Raw genomic sequence first — 15,850 nt, forward strand, 5'->3', positions numbered from 1 at the left:
CATGCCTTTAGAATCGCCATCACTTCGTTTTCGGGAACACAATGCCGAATGCTATTGTCAGCGCAAGTTCTGAACAAATAAGGCTCATCCTAATAGTATTGGCGAGAATGTCATGACCCAAACCGATGGTCCGTAACAAGTGCCCGATCACTACTGGCCAAGCACTCCTGTGCTTGCATTTACTTGTCACTGACTGTCCTGGGCCCATATACAATCGGTAACTGTGCTATACTGTCTCCCGAACATTCAACATAAAAGACACCGTATCGGGGACTCACGACCAACACATACATATAAACATAAACACTGAGAATAACAGCGTGAGCCGATTTGATCGCCACACATATATACTGTACAACAAAATACACGCCGACGAGGCTGCATAATACCATGGCTACATATCACTGTCTACAGACCCCTATGGAATACAAACTGTAGAAATGACAGGACAAGGCCCTGCCGTACCCATATATGTACCTAATGGAATAGCATACCCAAAGGGTTATAGCTCCGGAACAATGGAGCGTACTGACTACTGTTGAGGAGAGGTCCTATTGCGATGGATCGTCCGACTGGCTACCTAATCCTGCGGGCATGAACGCAGCGTCCACAGGAAGGGACATCAGTACGAATAATGTACCGAGTATGTAAGACATGAATAATAACGTAGCAAAGGATACAAAGCATGAAAAGTAACAGGATGGAAATATAGAGCATATCATGGGATAAAAGAGTAACCAGTATATCTGAGTGCCTTTTAGGCGGGTACCATGCATGCTTAGTGCTACGGAACGTGCAGCCAGATCCATATATATATATATATATATATATATATATATATATATATATATATATACACTATATTGCTGCGGAACGTGCAGCCCGATCCATTTATATATATTATATTGCTGCGGAACATGCAGCCCGATCCATTTATCCATATATCCAGCGTCCGGGACGATACCATGTTATATTATACCAACTGATCAGGTGGTTACGCGTATATAACGCTCTCGCCTTTTTTCCCATATTACCCATATATATATATCATATACATATATCATATAAGCAGCATGCAGGAGAGCCCAAGGAAAGTTATGTCTCTATCAGAGTGACGTAAGGTCGGTAACCTCCGATTATATTATGGAATAATCATGGTCGCTTTGTCTCACCTTGAAGGAATAATTATTATAAGGTGAGACTATCAATGAAGAATAACATCAAGAGAAAACATAGAATAAGATCATAAATCTCATAAGGCGTCAATTCATATACTTTGGAATCTTTAAAAATAGTCATCATCCATGAATAAAATTGAGGAATCAAGAAATAGCTCAACATTCTTATATCGTCATTGAAATCGTAAACTTGGAACCTTTAAACCCGAAATCATCATCATCATAATCAAAGTAGGAAAATATTCTCATCTCTGACATCATAATTATGATTGTGAAAACAGGTTCATCGTTATTATCATAAGAGCTCACAGAGCCATAAATCTCTGATTTAGAAAATACGAACATTTTGGAAAACAACTATGAATTATTAGGAAAGGAATTATGCCTTGGAGTCATAAACATCTAACTTTTGAAACGAGCAAGATATGGAAACATTTATGAAGCCATAACATCGGAATCATGCCTTTGAAAGAAAGGGACGAGCTGTAACATACCTTTTTGGTCGCCTTAACTCTAACTATTCAACGCTTGGCCTCCCAGGCTCGTAAATCTATATTCAAGAAAATTTATACCATTGTTAGACTCATCTTCATAGGCCTGTCTTAAGCCCTCAAACTAACTCTTTCTAGAATCTGCTAAAATTTCGGCAGCATCTCCACTGTTTATATGCCTAGTCCGAAATTATAATTCATCAACCAACAACAACAATGACAATCACATCATTTCCAACACCAATATGTACCATAAAACATCCCACACGATGTTTTCCAATTTCCACAACCAACCAACTCGCTATACAATTATTTAACGACTTTATCTCCGTAAATAAACCAAAATTAACATTAATAATAGGAGATTCATACCTTATTCTTGTTAAAACAGAGATATCTTCAATATCTACCTTGAATCCACCACAAAACCATACTAGAATCACATCTATGCGTTTATCTGTGCTTCGATTAATACTCCGTCACTTGAAAATTGCTTACTCTTTGTTTCCCCCCCTCTCTCTCTCTTCAATTTCTAGAAATTTCTGGGCTAAAATCTGGTGAAAAAATAGGGTCTTACCCTTTTTATAAGGGTCAAATTCGGGTCAAATCGGGGTCGGGTTCACTGTAGCATTTTACTGTAGCAGCGCTGTAGCAGATCAGTTACTGTGGCATTACTGTAGCACGCGTTTCTGCTCTGTCAGCTGAACTTGTAACATCCATAATTCTCTACACCTATGTCATATCGACAAGAGATTTGTTGCGTTGGAAACTAGACTCGACGAACTTCATTTTAGGCTTTTGTTTCACCTTAAAACACTTCATATGCTAAGAGATAGGCGTCCCCCAAGTTGGACCAAAATTTTCACACAAAACATTACCCATCCTTTCTCCGAAGTCGTGCTACTTCATTTCTTCCACTCATTTCCTTATAAAACCTTCCGGTATACCTTATATACATTCTTCACTCATTAAATATACTTAATAATGCTTGCTCCTTATATTCCAAAGTGGTTTTACTTAACCCTAACTCAACGTACTTATGTTTCAAATTTGATAAGTGCTTTTTGAAGATACGGGGTGTGACAGAGAATCCCGCAGAAACTTTTTATTTTGGTAAGCTTTGATCTCTTCTGGAACTATGCCCGTTACCAAATAATTGGAAATGTCAGCATACCACGGTGCTACCTCCATTGACACAACCAACACCCTCTCATCTGGAAAGGCATCATCTATATCGAGCTCATCAGAAGGTCTCCCAGCTTCTTCAAGCCAAGAGAGATGGTCAACAACCTGATTTTCAGTGCCCTTGCGGTCCTTCACCTCAAAATTAAACTCTTGTAGCAATAGCACCCATCAGATCAGTTGTGGCTTTGCTTCCTTCTATGCCATAAGGTATCTCAATGCCGCATGATCAGTGTATACCACGACTTTGGACCCCAACAAATAGGCCCGAAACTTCTCAAAAGCAAAAACTATGGCATGCAGCTCTTACTCCGTCACTGTGTAATTCATCTGGGAAGCATTTAGTGTTCTGCTTGCATAATAGATCGGGTGCATAATTTTATTATGCCTCTGGCCAAGCACAGCACCTATCGCGAAACCACTGGCATCACACATCAATTCAAAGGGCAAGGACCAATTAGAAGCAACAATAATATGAGCAGTAGTGAGGCGCTCCTTTAACTCATCAAACGCCTTCCGACACTTGTCATCAAATACAAACATAGCCTCATTTTTAAGAAGATTGCATATCGGGTTAGTAATCTTGGAGAAATATTTGATGAAATGCCTGTAGAATCCAGCATATCCCAAGAAACTTTAGACACCTTTGACTAAGATAGGTGGAGGAAGTTTTGCAATCACATCTATTTTCGCTTGATCGACCTCAATTCCCTTTTCAGAGATTTTGTGACCGAGGACGATCCCTTCCTTCACCATAAAGTGGAACTTCTCCCAATTTTGCACGAGATTCATCTCCTTACATCTTTTCAGCACTTGACCCAGATGGCCAAGACAATCATCAAACGAATCAGCCACCACTGAGAAGTCATCTATGAACACTTCCAAGTAGTCCTCTACCATGTCAGAAAAGATAGACATCATGCACCTCTGAAAAGTGGCTGGAGCATTACACAACCCAAAGGGCATCCGGCTGAATGAAAACGTCCCATAAGGACAAGTAAACGTCGTCTTTTCTTGATCCTCCAACACAATATTGATCTGATTGTAGCCCGAATAACCATCAAGGAAACAATAATAAGAACGCCCTGCTAGCCGATCAAGCATTTGATCAATAAAAGGCATAGGGAAATGATCCTTGCATGTGTCACTGTTGAGCTTGCGATATCCATGCAAACTCTCCATTCAGTTACAGTTCTCGTCGGAATCAGCTCATTCTTTGCATTTGACACAACTGTGATGCCGCCCTTCTTAGGAACACATTAGACTGGTGTTATACCCCGTATTTTTGTACGTTGGATTATTCGTAAGCTTATCGACATGAATTCATGGACTTTAATCCCGATTTTAATAAGTACACGATTTGCTTGTAAATTCCAATTAATGTGGAAATATTAGTGGAGATTAGGGATTAACTAACCATGATTAGATTATTAAGAGGGGATTAATGATTAATTAAGTTAATTATACCTTGAGTGGGCCCCACCAGATTTATTAATTAAAAAAAAATAGCATGAATGAGGACATGCCAAGGGGAGGGGGTATGTGTCAATATGTTAAGCTACCTATAAATAGCATTTTGATGACTAAGATTAGTCATTCATCACATTGTCTTCTTCAACCAAATATTGACTTAGAGAGAGAGAGGCAAAGTTAAGCTAGAGAGAGGGAGAGTCACGACCATGGCAGCAGCCCCTTGAGCTCACGGCCAGCTGCTGTTTTGTACCATTTAAATTGCTATCTTGTCTTGAATTGAAGAAGGGACTATGACCAGCCATGGCTGCCAAGCTCACGGCCATGGCAGCCCTTGATCAACCTCAAGTGTTGCAAGAAAAATCAAGTTCCTAAGATAAGGTTTAATTCCCTCTTACATGTTTTTGTAACGATTTGGCCTTCGTATGAATTGATGGATATGGAATTGGATGCAAGAATTGTGTATGTTGATGTGGAGACTTTGTTTGGGACGTATAGGGGCTGTTTAAACTAGTAATGATGGATTAATTGTGATTATTGTTGTCATGGGTTATATGATGAAAATGAAGGAATTTGATATTTAAAGTTATGGTTGTATTGTGTTGGTATTGATCGGGTTCTGGTTGTGTTGTTGTTCTTGTGAAATTGGAAGGCTAAGTGTAGTTAAGGCTTGTATTGTGTTGTTATAATTGATGGGCTGCTTTAGGAATTATTAATGTTAAGATAATTTTCTTGCATATGGAAGTTGAGGCCGTTTTTGTGTTGTTGCTAACGTGAATCACTAATTTGATAAGAAAGAAACGTATAAAATATCGTATGCGAAGCGTATGTGGCTTGTTGGGTGTATATTTTAGATATTTGAGGTGTATCGGGCATTCTTATATTATGTGGGTTGTTTTGGAGTATCCTCGGATCTTGTTTCGACTAGTTCTTAATGCGATAACTTAGACGTGCTTTGGTTGTTGTATAGTTGGCGTAAATGTGAGGAAATTGAGCGATCTAGGGGAAGTGCTGCCCAATTGTCTTGAAATAAGCTACTAACGTTGAAGTACATTTTATGCCTTTTCGTAGCTTAACCATAGTCTTGACGTCTTAATATAGGTTGAGATATTTTGGGCAACGTATACATATCGAGTCACAGATTAAGCGCCAAAGGTATGTAAAGCTAACCCTTCCTTTTTTTTTGGCATGATCTTTATGAAACAAATAGACGACGTATATACGACTTCAAAAAAAAGGCTCCTATTCTTAGAGACACTAGGATGGCTAATGTCCTTGATTCCCAGAACTTACTTTATTATGTCTTGATACGTATCTATGATTTCTGAAGTTCTATTTGATATGTTCCACTGTGACATTCGAAGGATACTTGATATGACTATTGTCTTGCTTTCCAAATGATAGTTCGTTTGAATATTCTATTGAGTCTCAAATATAGTCTAGTTTGCATATGGTTGCTCACTACTCTGCTCGTGCATGCCTCAATATATCTTTCACCGAGTCCTGAGCCGGGTATGTTTTCGTGCACAGTTTCACTGCATTGTTCACCGAGTCCCTCACTAGAGGGCCGAGTACGATATATATATATATATATATATATATATATATATATATATATATATATATATATATATGATGATATGATGATGTGATTATGGCGCCAAGGATGGCATGTGATGACTTTATTCACCGAGTCCCATAATGGGCCGGTTATGATACATGATATTGATATGCATGATTTACATTTCATAAGGCAAGTGTATTGGTATTTTGAATGTCATACTAGTCTCCTGTGATCCCTATTTCAGTCATGATCCTCTTTATTGTATTTCATGCTTTATATACTCAGTACATATCTCGTACTGACCCCCTTTCTTCGGGGGGCTGCGTTTCATGCCCGCAGGTACATATACTCGATTGGGCGATCCTCCAGCTTAGGGCTTCTACTCAGCTGTCTTGGAGAGCTCCATTGTTCCGGAGCCTAGACTTTTGGTACAGATCCTTTTTGATGTATATATATGTTTACCCAGGGGTACGGCGGGGCCCTGTCCCGTCATATTTCACTATCGATACTCTTAGAGGTCTATAGACATATGTGTGGGTTGTGTATAAGTTTTGTTCAGCTGTGTCTGTACGATGTGCTATGGATATGTTCGTCTGTTATGGCAGCCTTGTCGGCTCGCGTATGGTATTGATATGTAGTGGCAGCCTCGTCGGCTTGCGTACCATATAATGTTTTGATTAGTTGTGACTCCTCAGGAGACAGGTTATCTGGATATATATATATAATGACGTTATGAACCTTTGGAGTTCTTTTGCAAGTTTCCATATTGTTCTTAGATTCAGTTTGACTATATTTAACAGGTACGTACACGAGTGTCCAGCTCGGGCACTAGTCATGGCTCACAGGGCTGGGTCGTGACAACTGGGCTCACCCATTTACTGTCCGCAATCGGGAAACCACTCGAGCATCTAACCATTTGATGATCTCTTTCTTGACTACCTCTTGCATAATCTCGTTCAATCTCCTTTGATGCTCTACACTCCGTTTGCTATTCTCCTCCAAATGGATTTTATGTTCACAGATCCCAGATGGAATTCCCCGAATGTCTGCTATGGTCCAACCAATAGCACGCCTATATTAATGCAATACCTCTAAAAGTTGTAGAATCTGCTTCTCGGTCAGTAGGGTTGAAACAATCATTGGAAATGTATTGTTCGGACCAAGGAACTCATACTTCAGATGTGATGGGAGCTGCTTAAGCTCCAAATTAGGTGGCTCAATGATCGAAGGCTTTGCTGGAGGAGTTGTTCTATTTTCCAGATCAAGATTTAGCTTCTTTGGGTGGTAAGAATATGAACCCAACCCAACAAGTGAATTAACTGTCTCCACATAACCTTCCATGTCTTCAGCATCAAAGTTCACAAGAATACCGACTAGAGCTTCACCTAAACTTTCTTCTTCCATCTTGAACTCCACCGCTTCATCAATAACATCAAACGAATCAATTACCGAAATGCTCTCGCAAGCACTTGGTAACTTCATCCCCTTGCTAGCCTGAAAAGTAACTTCTTCATCGTTGACTCGGAACTTGATTTCATTTTTCTCCGAATCCATCAGAGCTCTCCCTGTAGCAAGGAAATGTCTCCCAAGAATAATAGGAATGTCCCGATCAACAGCACAATCAAGAATCACAAAATCAGCGGGCAACATAAAGTCATCAACCCGCACAAGCACATCATCAACCACACCAACAGGCCTTTTGATAGACCTATTAGCCATCTGCAACCTCATAGTAGTTGGCCTTGGCATCCCCAAACCTGATTGTTTATATATAGAAAGAGACATCAAATTAATACTCTCCCCATTATTACACAAAGCACGAGCAAAATCATGGTGCCAATAGAACAAGGAATGGTGAACGTCCCAGGATCGCACTTTTTCTAAACAGTAGTAGGTGAGATGATGGAACTCACAGTGTGAGTCAAACTCACGGTTTCATGTTGCACCGTTTTCTTCTTTGTTAGCAGGTCCTTCAAATATTTAGCAAAATCGGGCATCTCCTTGACAGCTTCCAAAAAGGGAAAATTCAGAGATAATTGCTTCAATTGATCATAAAACTCCTCGAACTTAGAATCTTCCTTATTCTTTACCAACATCTGAGGAAAGGGAGGTTTAGACTTGAAAAGCTGAGTCAAAGGGCGGAGAGCCCCTTTCACAGTCTGCTTGCTCGTGTCATCAGCCTCCTTCACAATCTTTGGAATATCAGCAACCTTCTTATCAGTAGGATTCTCATCAACAATAGTTGGTGCTTCAGACTACACCTCTTCCGTTTCATCTATCGGCTCAAGATCAACAACCTTCTTATCAGCCCCTTGGAGTATTTTACCACTCCTAGTAGTGATGGAAAACACACAGTCTACACCGCCTCCCCTATTTTTTGGATTCGGAATAGTGTCACTCGGAAGTCCTCCCTTTTTAGGAGGGTGCTGCTCTCTAGAAATATCCCTCATATGTGACTCAAGCTTTTGCATAGTCGCTGTATGGGAACCCACTGTCTTTGTCATCCCAGATAAAGTTCTCTCAGACTTAGACTGATTTGCCAGAAGCTTCTCAACCATTGTTTCAACCTTTGAACTACCTTGCTATGTTGACTGCCCTTTCGGTGGTATATAAAGATTGGAACTCTTGTTCCGAAAATTGTTACTATTGTTGTAGCTCCCTTGGTTCGCACCACCATAGTTATTGTTGTAGTTCCCTGAGTTGTTATAAGCACCTTGACCTTGCTGAGGTCTCCATTGATTCTGATTCCGGTAACCACCTTGGTAGTTCTATCTTTGATAGCCCCCTTGAGAGTTATTTACATAGTTAGCATCCTCCATCTGCATGGGAGGTCCATTATGAAACAGACCTTCTTGAGTTTGGTACATTCCTTTTGGCATACCTGCATCATCCTCGCAAACATTCACCTTCTTAATCTGGGTCTCATCAAACTTCTTTGTTAGCAAGAAAATATTTGTTGCCAGCTGAGCCAATGTTTGCTGGGTATCTAGATTCTGTTTTACCATATTCTGGATCATAGCACTACCGTAAGGCACAACATCAGCATTGTTTGAGTGCCAAGCCTGATTGTGAGTAGTCGGCCTATCAAGTATGTTGGTCACTCGTCGGTAAGATTTATTCATGAAACAACCATCAGCTGCATTATTAGCGACTGATTATGTCACTGGATCTAACCCTCGGTAGAACTTCTCCATTATTATGTGCTCCGGAAAACCATGATTCGGACTCTTCTGCAAATACTCCTTGAATCTCTCCCAAGCTTCATATAGTTGTTCCCCCGATCGCTGCTTAAATTCATAGATCTTGTCACAAATTTCAGCCTTCTTGCTAGGAGGGTACCATTTCTCGAGAAAAGCAGTCACCATCTCTACCCATGTAGTAATCGAATTCCGGGGCAGCTTCTCGAACCATGCTCTTGCATCTCCAGCCACGGAATATTTGAATAACCTCAGCCGAATAGCATCTTGTGAAACATTGTTCTGGATGTGATTAGCACATACATCTACAAAATTCTGCAAATGATGTTGAGGGTTATTCTCGGTAAAGTTCTGAAAGTATCCCTCAAGCTTCAATGTCTGGTATAGAGAGGAATCAATTTTCACGCTAGCAGCTCCAACTAGAGGATGAAAAAATGCAGATGCATAGTCCTCCTCTGGAACAAGATCAGTGAAAACATTCTCATCATCTGATTCATTCGCCTGATTATTCAATCGATTCACCTGGTTACCAACACGTTGATTTTGCTGATTCTGATTCACGTTCACCTGGTTTACAAAGAATAACAAACAAGACGTGATGGAATAAGCAAAAGACTTCAATCAAAGCAAACACTATTTAGTAATTTCAAAACCGTATTCCCCGGCAACGGGGCCAAATTTGATACGCTCAAATTACACCTATTAATGGTATAAAGCGGACATTGTCAAATATAGTAAACCAATGAGGTTGGGGTCGAATCCCACAGGGAATATGATGTGAAAAGGTTACTAAAGTCGTAGGATGCTTAGTTTAGGTCTAAGGTCTTAATCCGATGATTTCTGTAAAAGTTTGATTTTTATGCCTAATTTCTAACTAATTGCTTTGGGTTGTAATTTATGGTAAAAGAAACCAAGGTTGTGTCCCCTTTAGATGTTGTGTATGATCATGGGTATTGATCTCGATATACGTCGAATGGATTGCGATAACAATGCACTTAACCTCTATGCTAATCTCTACTATTTCCCAATAAATAAAGACTATTTCTTTCTCGGATTTTCCCAAATATAAGCAAATGATATGAAGTACGGTTAACTATGTAACACCTCGTACCTTTAACGTAAGCTTTAACCACGATCTTAGACTTGAAAAATCAGATAAAGAATGTGAGAATTGGAATTTTCCTGTTCAGTTGTGGGATAGTGGTTTACGCCCATGAACAGTGGATGTATTTCAGTTTACGGGCCGTAAACCAAGTCGTAAACTGGTACCAAGGATTTCTGAGCATTCTGGAATTTGGCAGTTGAATGTCATATGGTTAAATACGGACCGTATTTCACTATACGGCCCGTATTTCAAATCTTAAACTGAAACAAAAAATTTCTGAACATTCTGGAATTTTGCATTTTGATGTCGCATGGTTAAATACGGACCGTATTTCAGTTTATGGCCCGTATTTCAAAGCGTATTTGGAATTTGGAAAAACTTCCTTGATGAAAATTGTATAGCCTTGAAATACCTTTCCAACGGTATATTATGGGCATCAAACGGACATCTGTGCAAAAAGTTATGGCCATTTTACTGAAGAGACGCAGTGCAGTCCATATTGCAAAATACGACCCGTATTGCAGTTTACGACCCGTAAACTGAAAATACGGCCAGCACAGTGCTGAACGTAAACTGCATTTTCCCAGGACAGTATATATTCGTCCATACCAGTTTAAATCATTATTTTTCATTCGTTCAAGCCCTAGAACGACTTCCTACTCTAATTATTCCAACTCAATTCTAATACCTATCCTTGTAATCTAAACAAGAAATTATCATTCTAAAACTAGGGTTTTCAAGAAAACCCATCTCAAGGTTCAAGAATTCAAGATTTTGGAAATCTTCTTCAAAGCTCAAGTCTTTAATTCAAATTTTAGAGCAATTAAGGTATGTAGAACTTCCATCCACATGTGGGAATCTCTACGTTCTTCCCCATGCTCCGTTTCTTGATATCCATGAAGTTCAAACCCTAGGGCATTAAACCCATCATATTGGTAGCCCGTATATTGTACGATGGGGCCAATATTGCCGCATAGAATGGGGGAATGACTATCTCCAAGATGGTTGCTTTCGTACAGGGAAATGAGACAAGGCTGAAGGAGGAGGAAGCCTTGCAGAAAGAGAAAGACAAGGAGTTCAACAAGAGGGCCAAGTCTACCGGACAGTTCAGCGGTAATGAAAACAGGAAGTTCTTTAAGAACAGGTTAGCCGGACCTACTCCGTCCATGGCAAGTGCTCCAGTTTCCGAGTTCAAGAAAGATAACCGTCAACAGAATTTCAGGTGGTCAGGCTCCCAGTCTCAGGCCAGTGTGATTCAGAGTAACTTCACCAATCCGATTTGTGCTAAGTGTGGGAAGAGGCATCCTGGGGAGTGCCGCTCTGGATCAAATATTTGCTATTGGTGTGGCCAGCCGGGCCATGTTCAGCGAAATTGCCCTTCAGTCAGACAGGGCACAGGAGGTAATCGGACTCAGTCAGTAAATTCATCAGTTCCTCATAATAACCAGACTCAGGCAGGACGTGTACCAGCTAGATCTGGCAACACAAGCGATGGACCAAACTGTTTGTATGCTTTGACCGGGCGCCAGGATATCGATAACCGTACTGATGTTGTCACAGGTATACTCACAGTTTTCAGTTTCGATGTTTATGCTCTCATGGACCCTGGATCCACCCTATCCTATGTCACCCCTTATGTTGTTAGGAAATTTGGTATTGAACCTGAAAAGCTAAAAAAACCTTTTGAAGTGTCAACTCCAGTTGGTGAGTCAGTCATAGCCCGACGTGTCTATAAGGGCTGTCCAATCAGAGTCTATCACCATGTTGTTCCAGCTGACCTATGTGAGTTAGAAATGGTAGATTTTGATGTAATCATGGGCATGGACTGGTTATATTCATGTTATGCGTCAGTTGATTGTAGAACCAAAACTGTGAATTTCAAGTTTTCTAATGAGCCAGTCTTAGAGTGGAAGGGTGATTCTGTGAGTCGTAAGGGTAGGTTTATTTCTTACCTCAAGGCAAGAAAGATGGTGTCTAAGGGTTATATCTATCATCTCGTTCGGGTTAGGGATTCATCTTCCCAGACCCTAACTCTTCAGTCAGTCTCTGTTGTTAATGAGTTCCCAGAAGTCTTTCCCGAGGATCTTCCCGGAATCCCTCCTGATAGGGAAATTGATTTCGCAATTGACCTACTCCCAGGTACGAAACCTATATCTATTCCACCTTATAGGATGGCTCCAGCTGAATTACGCGAGCTTAAGGCTCAACTTAAAGATCTTTTAGACAAGGGTTTTATCCGACCCAGTCTCTTTCCATGGGGTGCCCCAGTCCTTTTCGTTCGCAAGAAGGATGGTTTTTTGCGCATGTGCATTGACTATCGACAGCTCAATAAAGTCACGGTCAAGAACAAATACCCTCTTCCACGAATAGACGACTTATTTGATCAGCTTCAGGGTGCCCAATGTTACTCCAAAATAGATCTCCGATCAGGTTACCATCAGCTTATGGTTAGGGGACAAGATATTCCTAAAACAGCCTTTAGAACCAGATATGGTCATTTTGAATTCTGTGTCATGTCCTTCGGTTTGACCAATGCCCCAGCAGCATTTATGGACATCATGAACAGAGTCTTCAAGCCATACCTCAACCACTTTGTCATTGTCTTCATAGATGATATCCTCATTTACTCCCGTAGTGAGGCCGAGCACACAGAACAGCTTCGTATAGTTCTTCAGATTCTTAAGGACCGCAAGTTGTATGCAAAATTCTCTAAGTGTGAATTTTGGCTCAAATCAGTAGCCTTCTTAGGTCATGTGATTTCTGGTGAGGGTGTTAAGTTTGACTCTCAGAAGATTAAGGCCGTTAAGAATTGGCCCAGACCCGTATCAGTTTCAGATATCCGCAGTTTCTTGGGTCTAGCAGGCTATTACCGACGTTTCGTAGAGGGGTTTTCATCTATTTCAGCACTATTGACCAAGCTGATGAAGAAGGAAGTTAAGTTTCAATGGTCAGATGCTTGTGAGCGAAGCTTTGAAGAGCTGAAGAAGAGATTGACTTCTGCTCCAGTTTTAACTTTACCAAAGGGAACTGAAGGGTTCGTGGTTTATTGTGATGCTTCGGGAGTCGGTCTCGAATGTGTCTTAATGCAGCATGGTGAGGTTGTAGCCTATGCATCTCGTCAGCTCAAGGTTCACGAAAAGAATTATCCGACTCATGACCTAGAGTTGGCAGCTGTAGTTTTTGCACTTAAGATATGGCGTCATTATTTGTATGGAGTGCATGTTGATATTTTCACAGATCATAAAAGCCTGCAGTATATCTTCAAGCAAAGAGAGCTGAATCTTAGGCAGAGGAGATGGCTCGAATTGCTTAAGGATTATGATGTGGATATTCTCTATCATCCGGGGAAAGCGAATGTTGTAGCCGATGCTCTTAGTCGGCGCTCCATGGGGAGCTTAGCCCACATTGATGCAGATAAGAGAATTATGACCAAGGAAGTTCACCGTTTGGCTAGTCTTGGAGTTCGACTTTTAGACTCCGAGGATGGCGGCGTAGTTGTTCAGAATAGAGCCCTTTCCTCCTTAGTGGTTGAAGCCAAAGAGAAACAGTTTAGTGATCCCTACTTGTTGCAGATGAGAGAGGGAATTCACAAGCATAAGAAGACGGCTTTTGAACAAGGGGGAGATGATGGTACCTTGAGGTACCGAGGCAGATTATGTGTTCCAGATGTAGATGGGCTCAGAGAGCGAATCATGTCAGAAGCTCACAACTCCAGGTATTCCATTCACCCAGGTTCCACTAAGATGTACCATGATCTTAAGGAGATTTACTGGTGGAACGATATGAAGAAGAATGTGGCGGATTTTGTAGCTAAGTGTCCGAATTGTCAGCAAGTGAAAGCCGAACACCAGAGACCTGGTGGCTTGGCTCAGAATATTGATATTCCTTTCTGGAAATGGGAAATGATCAATATGGACTTTGTATCAGGTCTACCTCGTTCATCTAGGAGACATGACTCTATTTGGGTGATCGTTGACAGGCTTACTAAGTCGGCGCACTTTTTGCCAGTCAAGACCACAGATTCAGTAGAAGATAATGCCAAGCTGTATGTTAATGAGATTGTCAGATTGCATGGGACACCAGTGTCCATTATTTCAGATCGTGGTGCTCAGTTTACAACGAACTTCTGGAAATCTTTTTAGAAAGGATTGGGTACCAAGGTGAACCTTAGCACAGCTTTTCATCTGCAGACCGATGGCCAGGCAGAGCGTACTATTAAGACTCTGGAGGACATGTTGAGAGCATGCGTCTTGGATTTCAAAGGTAATTGGGATGATCACTTGCCTCTTATCGAGTTTTCCTATAATAACAATTATCATGCTAGCATTGGGATGGCACCGTTTGAAGCTCTATATGGGCGAAGGTGTAGATCACCAATTGGTTGGTTTGAAGTTGGTGAAGCAGAGTTGTTGGGACCAGATTTGGTTTATCAGGCTATGGAGAATGTCAAATTAATACAGGAGCATTTGAAAACGGCTCAGAGTCGCCAGAAGTCTTATACAGATGTGAGGCGAAGGGACTTAGAATTTTCAGTTGATGATTGGGTGTTCCTTAAAGTCTCACCCATGAAGGGTGTTATGAGATTTGGCAAGAAAGGGAAGCTCAGTCCCAGATATATTGGACCTTACAGAATTCTACGAAAGGTCGGTCTAGTAGCTTATGAACTTGAGTTGCCACAAGATTAGGCTGCCGTACATCCCGTGTTTCATGTGTCCATGTTGAGGAAGTGTGTAGGAGACCCGTCGCTGGTTGTTCCTGCTGATACTATAACAGTTAAGGATGGGTTGACTTATGAGAAGATCCCCGTAGCCATTCTTGACTGTCAGGTTCGCAAGTTGAGGACTAAGGAAGTAGCCTCAGTGAAAGTCTTGTGGAGGAGCCAGAAGGTTGACGAAGCTACATGGGAAGCCGAGGAGGATATGAAATCCAAGTACCCATTTTTGTTTGAAAAGCAAGCAGAGAACCTTCAAGGTAACTTTCCGTAGCCCATCTCATGTTATGTCTCATGTTTCACGCTCATGTCATGTATCCAGTGCTCATGTTTCCTGTCTCATGCCAGAAGTATCTATGTTTTCAAGTAATCACATCATTTCAGGTCTCATGTTTCATGTCATGTTTTCTTTACGTTTATGTATTCAAGCCATGCTCAACGATATTCTTAACCATGACCCATCATTCGAGGACGAATGATCCTAAGGGGGAGATATTGTAACACCTCGTACCTTTAACGTAAGCTTTAACCATGATCTTAGACTTGAAAAATCAGATAAAGAATGTGGAAATTGGAATTTTCCTGTTCAGTTGTGAGATAGTGGTTTACGCCCATGAACAGTGGACGTATTTCAGTTTACGGGCCGTAAACCAAGTCGTAAACTGGTACCAAGGATTTCTGAGCATTTTGGAATTTGGCAATTGAATGTCATATGGTTAAATACGGACCGTATTTCACTATACGGCCCGTATTTCAAATCGTAAACTGAAACCAAGAATTTCTGAACATTCTGGAATTTGGCATTTTGATGTCACATGGTTAAATACGGACCGTATTTAAGTTTACGGCCCGTATTTCAAAACGTATTTGAAATTTGGGAAAACTTCCTTGTTGAAAGTTGTAGAGCTTTGAAATACCTTTCCAACGGTATATTATGGGCATCAATCGGACA

The 15,850-nt window shown here is 40.9% G+C and overlaps 1 non-coding gene across 1 annotated transcript; it reads left to right on the forward strand.

Annotated features, from left to right (window-relative positions):
* The first annotated feature begins 9,095 nt into the window (after positions 1-9,095).
* LOC132600953 (small nucleolar RNA R71) lies at positions 9,096-9,202 on the forward strand. Its single transcript, XR_009567407.1, has one exon. It is a non-coding gene; the product is annotated as a small nucleolar RNA R71 (small nucleolar RNA).
* Positions 9,203-15,850: the final 6,648 nt, after the last annotated feature.

The sequence above is a fragment of the Lycium barbarum genome, chromosome 6 (genome assembly GCF_019175385.1).
Source record: "Lycium barbarum isolate Lr01 chromosome 6, ASM1917538v2, whole genome shotgun sequence".
NCBI classification, from domain to species: Eukaryota; Viridiplantae; Streptophyta; class Magnoliopsida; order Solanales; family Solanaceae; genus Lycium; species Lycium barbarum.